The 8,163-nt window shown below is 44.5% G+C and overlaps 1 pseudogene; it reads right to left on the bottom strand.

Moving 5' to 3' along the window:
• Window positions 1-6,184: 6,184 nt before the first annotated feature.
• Window positions 6,185-7,555, bottom strand: LOC136384434 (ADP-ribose pyrophosphatase, mitochondrial pseudogene; annotated as a pseudogene).
• Between the last annotated feature and the right edge of the window lie 608 nt (window positions 7,556-8,163).

Genomic DNA, 8,163 nt, shown 5'->3' with positions numbered 1-8,163 from the left:
GAGCCAAATATTGTCAGTACAGTAATACTCACGCTGCAGTGTGTGGTATGTGACAGGAAGCGCATTCCAAGTTTTGACAATCAGCTGGTCCGCGGGTTGAAGTTTTTTCATTTCTCCCCACTTGTGTTTGCTCGCCAACTCTGCTTGCTGTCGTGCAAGTCTTTCCAAATCTTCATTCAGTGACTTGAACTTATTCACCCACATGTCTGAGGCCTTCAGGTCAGCAGCTTGTAGCTCAAAATCTCTGATGGAGACACCGGGGATGTAACTCAGGTTGGTGCTGTCCACTGCACACTCATGTGGACGAGTGATGAACTTAAAAAGACGAGTGCGCTCACAAAATTCTCCAAAGAGCGCTTTGAATGATTGCAGAAGATTAGAAGTGAAGCCCGCTAGCTGCTGGAAATCAAGATGTTGAGCAGGGTCTCTTGCTGTGCATGCATTTTTTTTTTTTGTATTTTTCTGAAGCTAGAAACGGGGAGAGACAGTCAGACAGACTCCCGCATGCGCCCGACCGGGATCCACCCGGCACACCCACCAGGGGGCGACACTCTGCCCACCAGAGGGCGATGCTCTGCCCCTCTGGGGTGTCGCTCTGCCGCGACCAGAGCCACTCTAGCGCCTGGGGCAGAGGCCAAGGAGCCATCCCCAGCGCCCGGGCCATCTTTGCTCCAATGGAGCTTCGGCTGCGGAGGGGAAGAGAGAGACAGAGAGGAAGGAGAGGGGGAAGGGTGGAGAAGCAGATGGGTGCTTCTCCTGTGTGCCCTGGCCGGGAATCGAACCCGGGACCTCTGCACGCCAGGCCAACGCTCTACCACTGAGCCAACCGGCCAGGGCCCTGTGTATGCATCTTTAAACTCTCCCAGTTTTTCAAAGTGTAGTAAACGACCTGTTTCAATGTCAGCGATGAAGAGTTCCAGCTTGTTTTCAAATGCAAACACTGCTTGTTGAAGGGATAAGACTGTATTTCCAATGCCTTGCATTTTTACATTGAGTCATGTCCACGAGATAGAACTTCAGGAGCCACTCAGTGTTAGCTACTCAGGATGCTCGACGTCTTTCATTTCAAGAAAAGTCCGGATTTCACTCAGACAAGCCGCAAAACGGCTGAGCACCTTTGCTCTTGACAACCAATGCACATTGCTGTGCAGAAGCAGACCAGGGTAATTATTCCCAACTTCATCCAGCAGTATTTTAAACTGGCGATCATTTAAAGCTCGGGCAACAATAAAGTTGACCACCCAAATGACCAGCGACATCACCTCACCAAGCTGCTCACATCTGAGCACAAAGCACCTCCTGATGTAGGATGCAGTGAAAACTTAGGATGGATCTCTTTTCATGTTCACAAAGAAGCACTATGAATCCTCTGTTTTTCCCCACCATGCACGGAGCACCATCAGTACACACCGAAATAAGTTTATCCATCGGTAGATTTTTTTCTTTAGCAAACTCAGTGAAAGACTTGAATAAATCCTCCCCTCTTGTTGTCTCTTTCATAGGCAAAACAGCAAGACTTTTGTCACTTAGTGTGTCACCGACAGCATACCTTGCAATCACGCTGAACTGGGATAAATGGCTTACATCTGTTGACTCATCCAAAGTGAGAGAAAAGAATGGTGCTGCATTTATGTCCTTCACTTGTGTTGCCTCAATTTGATTTGCCATCATGATGGTATGATCGTGAACAGTTCTTGCCAACAGAGGCATGTCTTTTATTTGATTATCTTGTCTTTATCCAAAAAGTCGTCAAAAGTTCATTGGCGACATCAAGCATGAATGTTTTGGCATACTCCCCATCTGTGAATGGCTTTCTGTTTCTCACAATTGCTAAAGCACCAGCAAAGCTAGCCGAATTCCAGTCACCTTGTTGGGTCCAAACACGGAGTTGCTGCTGACTAGCTTGCACTCTGCACAGTAGCTCTTGACATGCTTTCTTCCTGCTGTCCCCTGCTGGATATTTCGATGCAAATGTAGTATGGCGTGTGTCGAAGTGCCGCTTTATATTTGACCATTTCATCGATGCAATTTTATCAATGCATATTAGACACACTGCAGAACCTGCTCTCTCCACAAAGGCAAATTCCTCTGTCCATTCCTGCTGAAAAGTACAATACTCCTCATCTTTTTTTGTTTTAGCCATCTTCTTCGTCAAAAGGGTTTCTGCAATTAGCTAGCTGACTACTTGATTAAAAGGAGGGAAGTTTACTTTCTGACCTCACAATGGCCCATGTACGTTACGCATTATCCAATAAAAATTTGGTGTTGTCCTGGAGGACAGCTGTGATTGGCTCCAGCCACCCGCAACCATGAACATGAGTGGTAGGAAATGAATGGATTGTAATATATGAGAATGTTTTATATTTTTAATGTTATTATTTTTTTATTAAAGATTTGTCTGTGAGCCAGATGCAGCCATCAAAAGAGCCACGTCTGGCTCATAAGTCGTAGGTTCCCGACCCCTGTACTAGAGCACAGGCATTATCTAGAACAGGTAGTCCAGGATAAGGAATTTTTGTTTTATTTTATGTAAAAAAGAAAACCATTGAATAGTTTTAAGCAAGGTAGGATATGATGTAACTGACATTCTTAAAAATGTTATTTCATTTTTTTTGTGGGAAAAGACCTGCTGGAGGACAAGAGTAGAAGGAGGGACAACTGTTAAGAGATAATAGTCTAGAAAAGAAGGGATGGTGGCTTAAGGTGGTCAGAGGAGGTGAAAAGCAATGGATGACTCTGGATATATTTTGTTGGAGGTAGAGTTGACTAAATTTTGCAGATGGATTAGATGTGGGAAATGAGAGAAAGCAAGAAACAGAGGATAATTCCTTGTCTTCTTGTGTAACTTGGGTGGATTTTGGTGCCAATGACCAGGGAAGAGTGAGGGAGGGAGGTACAGTTTACTTAGGGAAAAAATAAAGAATTCAGTTTTGGATATATTAAATCTGAGACATTAGACCTTCATTATTTCAGTGTTTTTCAATAATTATTGTGTGTGTGTGTGTGTGTGTGTGTGTGTGTGTAAATGTACTTTCTTAGGAGCTTACATTTTGAAAAAAAAAATAATGAAGTATATTATAGGTGTAGGAACACCTAAAATATGTTAGGCCAACCAGGTACCTCAATTATTCAAATAAAGACAGAAAGTATATCTCACCTTAGAGTTACTGAGATGAACCTGATCAGGCAGTGGCGCAATGGATCGAGTGTTGGGTTGGGACGCAGAGGATCCAGGTTCGAAACTCCAAGGTGGCCGGCTTGAGTGCGGGCTCATCCGGCTTGAGTACAAGCTCACCAGCTTGAGTGCAGATTCGCTGACTTGAGCAAGGGGTCACTTGCTCTGCTGTAGCCCCGCAGGTCAAAAAAGAATTGATGCTTCTCATCTCTCTCCCTTCCTGCCTGTCTGTCCCTCTCTCTGTCCCTCTCACTGTCTCTGTCAGAAATAAATAAATAAATTATATGTAGAAAGAAAGTTACTGAGATGAGACTAATACATTGGACAAAATGGCTCCATCCTAAAATCAAGTAGTTACAAAATTCACAAAGAAAAGCAATGTATTAAGTTTGTTCCTGAGTATAAAAAATAATGGCCATCCAGGCTTACCTTTTTATAATTGTCATCACCCTTAGAAATACAATATCTTCCAAGAGAAAAACAAATGAAACCGTGCATATGTCCTTCGGGTTTAGAAAAGGGAACCCTGACCAAATGTGCATGTAGAAAGAGATATAATGATAATTTCTTTTTTCTTTTCTTTTTTAAAGGACTAGTGCACAGAAATCTGGAGACTCTGGGAGGGTAACTATTGGAGGGACTGTTCTAGAATGGTCAAGGGGTGGGCTGCGGAGCCCCAGAGCCTCCCTCACTTCTTGTAAAACTTGGTTCAAGTTCTGTAACCTTTCTATGCCTCAGTTATATCATCTGTAAAACAGAGAGAACAATATGTGATCAACCCTATAATTAGCCTGCTCCTCCCCTTTCCCAGATTCCCCGTCTCAGCTGCTGGAAGTGTTACCAGAAGATGACCTTCAGCAGTTAGCCCTCTTTGGAGATTGCCTTGGCTGAGAAAATCGCCTCTCCCACGGTCACACCTCCTTTCAGAAGTAGCTCACACCCAATGATCGGTCAACGGGGATGCAGAAACCTGAACCCCTCGATGGTTTTAAGGCAGCTGGAGGGGCCTCCCAAGCTCCAGAGCTCCATATGAGGCTGGCTGAGGACTTTACTGGGCTTCAACCTCAAGGTCTCACTCTACTCAATTCTTCATCCTTCCCAACCCTTCCCCAAGTTGATCCCAAGACCACCTCCCTAAGAAACATCTTGCAATGCTAATCTTCCTCTCAGAGTTTGTTCCCCAGGGAGCCCAGCTATGACATGAGAGTGCCCTCCTCTTTGGGTGATCCCTAAGAATAAATAAGTCACTATACATAAAACACTTAAATGAATGTGTGCACACAGTAAATGGGCTGTGAGCATTAGCTATTATTATTGATGTGTTTTCTTAAGAAGTTTTTGAGCCCGCAATAGTGGGTTTCCCCCTAGCCACAAAAGGCTCATTGGAGTGGTTTGAGTTCGTTTCCCATACATTATATTACATACAAATAAAGTTAACTGACTTGTTTTATGTGGTGAAAGAAAGAGAGGAAGGAAGGAAGGAAGGAAGGAAGGAAGGAAGGAAGGAAGGAAGGAAGGAAGGAAGGAAGGAAGGAAGGAAGGAAGGAAGGAAAGAAGGGAGGGAGGGAGGGAGGGAAGGAGGGAGAAAAGGAGGGAGAAAAGGAGGGAGGGAGGGAGGGAGGGAAGGAGGGAGGAAGGGAGGGAGGGAGGGAGGAAGGAAGGAAGGAAGGAAGGAAGGAAGGAAGGAAGGAAGGAAGGAAGGAAGGAAGGAAGGAAGGAAGGAAAGAAATGTATTTCTGGCATAATAGTTGCTGTGGGAATCCTCTCATTCTTTTTGTCAGAGGCCATCCCTGTGATTGCAAACTAACTACAAACATCTCTCTCTTTCTCTCTCTCTGAAATTATATAATATATATAATTAAGAAATGGTAGATATAAATAGTATTTTTATTAGGCTGAGATTATACATATATACATCTCCTGATAAAGACTTCCTCATGACAGGAATTCACATTTTAGGGCCTTCTGAGATGAGGGTCTCATCTTCTGAGAGGAACTAATTGTGGTGAGCTTAGTCCACTCTTTTAAGAGAGAAACAGTTCTGAGAACCAGAGGGCTGGATATTCAGCTCATTTTGTTACTGCGTTTCTTCTGGTTCATGAGTACTTGATTCTTATAGATTAAAATAGAGATGGAAATTTTCCCATAAAACTGAAGTTTCTAAAAATAAGAATAACCAGAGAATTTCCATACTTACGCAACAAATACAAGACCACATAAAGCTAAATTTGAAAAATAAATATTTTCCAAAAAATCAGATTGTACCTTAGATTAGACCACAATTTAACACATCAGGTGAAAGAATTGACCAATACAAGCTGGCTAAAAAGTAGAGGCTATAGTTGGTAAGAAATTTCTCTTTGCCTGACCAGGTGGTGGCGCAGTGGATAGAGCGTCCGACTGGGAGGCGGAGGACCCAGGTTCGAGACCCCGATGTTGCCAGCTTGAGTGCGGGCTCATCTGGTTTGAGTAAAAGCCCACCAGCTTGGACCTAAGGTTGCTGGCTCGAGCAATGAGTTACTCAGTCTGCTGAAGGCCCACGGTCAAGGCACATATTAGAAAGCAATCAATGAACAAACCAAGGTGTTGCAACGCTCAACGAAAAACTAAGGATTGATGCTTTTCATCTTTCTGTTCCTGTCTATCCCTCTCTCTGACTTTGTCTCTGTAAAAAAAATAAAATTAAAAAAAAGAAAGATAGAAATTTCTCTTTGTTTTACCCACAGTTCTTCAAAGAGCATTAGTTGTTTTATTTTGCTAACGCCACATATACAACATATACAGCAGGTGATTAGATAACTCTTCTTCCAGTTGAGAAGCCAAAACTTTTGTGATTCCATTTCCTCACATTTGTCTAATATTATTTCTCAGTACAAAGCCTCCATACTGTGACCAGTTTTGGAAATTATCCCTAATGGAAGAAACCCTCCCTGTCCTGTTCACGGCGAGTTCTGGGCTCTTTGATTCTTATCTACCCATGCTCTTTGGCTTACACGAGACTCCCAGCCACTATCCATTGAAATCAGGGTACGTGTGCTCACTCCAGTGAGCACTTTGTTTCTTAGCCATAATTGAATAAAACTGGCAGTGGCTGGCATAAAGCTTGAGTTTCTCAATGGCGTCCACCCATTTAACCTTCTTGGCATCATCGCCGGTTTCCAGAGGAAGGCATTACCTCCTCTGTTTTTTCGTGGTGGTTCACAGTCCCTGTGTGCATCCACACATTATCTGTGTTCCAAAGATCATCCGCATGGCCTTTAGAGACCACAAAATATTCCTGGCTGAAGAGTTTGTGCCATTGTTTGTCCAACTCCTGGGTTTCTGCTCTGGGTTTCTGTAAGGAGTTCAGGGCTTCCTCACCAAATTCTCTGTTCAATGTGACACCAGCCTTCTCTCTCAGACCTACCATCCCCCTAAATGGCCCATTCTACACAGTCCTTCTCTTTTGCTGGCTACAAATAGCAGAATGTTTTTCCCCAAACAGGGTGGGTAACTTTATTCCCCTTACTATCTTTTTTCCACCTATTTATGATGGGATCTGCTCAAGGAATTTTAGGTCTTCCATTTTCAACCTCATATAAACCAGTCTTGCTCCTCTCCACATGCCCACCCCCTTTTCATTAAATTTAGGACAGAAGTCCCTTTCACCCACTGGGGGTCTGCTCACATGGGCCAGGCCAAGACACAGTCAGCAGGGTACTCGGCAGCCTTGTACTCTGGCCACTCAACCAGCCAGCTCACTTTTTCACTGGGGACCTGGCTTCACTTTAGAGCAGTGGTTCTCAACCTTTCTAATGCCGTGACCCCACAATACAGTTCTTCGTGTTGCGGTGACCCCAAACCAAAAAATAATTTTGGTGGCTACTTCATAACTGTAATTTTGCTACAGTTATGATGCGGAATGTAAATACCTGATATGCATTATATATTTTCCGATGGCTTTTTTAGGCGATCCCGCTGGGGTCACGACCCACAGGTTGAGAAACGCTGCTTTAGAGCCAAGGTCTGGAGGTGTGCTGGCTTTCTTGTGGGGGTTTCAGCAGCAACATTTGAATCTGACGTGAAGTTTGGAGGAAACCCACCTGAGGAAAATGGGATCAGGTGTTGGGGCAGCTGCAGGCCTGGCTGCCACAGAGGTCCAGACTCCGCCACTAAAACTTGTGCCAGGCCCTATTTCAGATGCTCTTAAGCAGGGATCTTCCAACTGTGACCCTGGAGCACTGGTACCACATGGGGCCAACAGTGCAGTCCTGTCAGTACGGGGTACACCTTGACCTCTGCCCAACATCCACTCTGGGCGTTGTTGCATTTTTATTTTACGTTAAAAGACTTCCGCATCTGGAAGGGCTCCCAAACATGATGAGCTGGAGCTGAGAACATCGTCCCAACACCATGAGCAAAATTATCTCACAACAGCAAAAGTGATTTCTTGCTACCAGGGTGTTTGCCATTAGGGTAGATTTAGTTCACTAGGTCTAGAACAGCCATCTGGGAGAAGGCAGAATGGATTTGTTGGGGGGCTGGGAAAAGACAAAATTCCTTCCCTGGGATGCTCAAAGGCCTAGTGAGTGTGGCTCAAAGGGGAAGGAGAGATCCCTTGGTGTGAAATCAGAGGGTGTGTTGCCTGTGGTGAGGGAATGTTTTCAAATCTTGGGCCCATCATTTACCAACTGAATGGCTTGGGCAAGTTGTTGAATTTTCCTTTTCTTTGTTTATTTGTTTGTTTGTTGTAATTTAAGTGAGAAGAGGAGAGATAGAGAGACAGACTCCCGCATGTGCCCTGACCAGAATCTACTCAGCAACCCCTGTCCAGAATCAATGATCTGCCCATCTGGGGCCAATGCTCTGAAACTGAGCCATTTTTAGCACCTGAGCCAGAGGCTTCATGGAGCCATCCTCACTGCTCTGGGCCAACACACTCAAATCAATTGAGCCACGCTGCAGGAGGGCAAGAGAGAGAGAGAGAGAGAGAGAAAGAGAGAGAGAGA

Source organism: Saccopteryx leptura, chromosome 13 (genome assembly GCF_036850995.1).
Source record: "Saccopteryx leptura isolate mSacLep1 chromosome 13, mSacLep1_pri_phased_curated, whole genome shotgun sequence".
Classification (NCBI taxonomy): domain Eukaryota; kingdom Metazoa; phylum Chordata; class Mammalia; order Chiroptera; family Emballonuridae; genus Saccopteryx; species Saccopteryx leptura.
The sequence above is the reverse complement of the archived record's forward strand: the minus strand, read 5'-3'. Positions and strand labels throughout refer to the sequence as shown.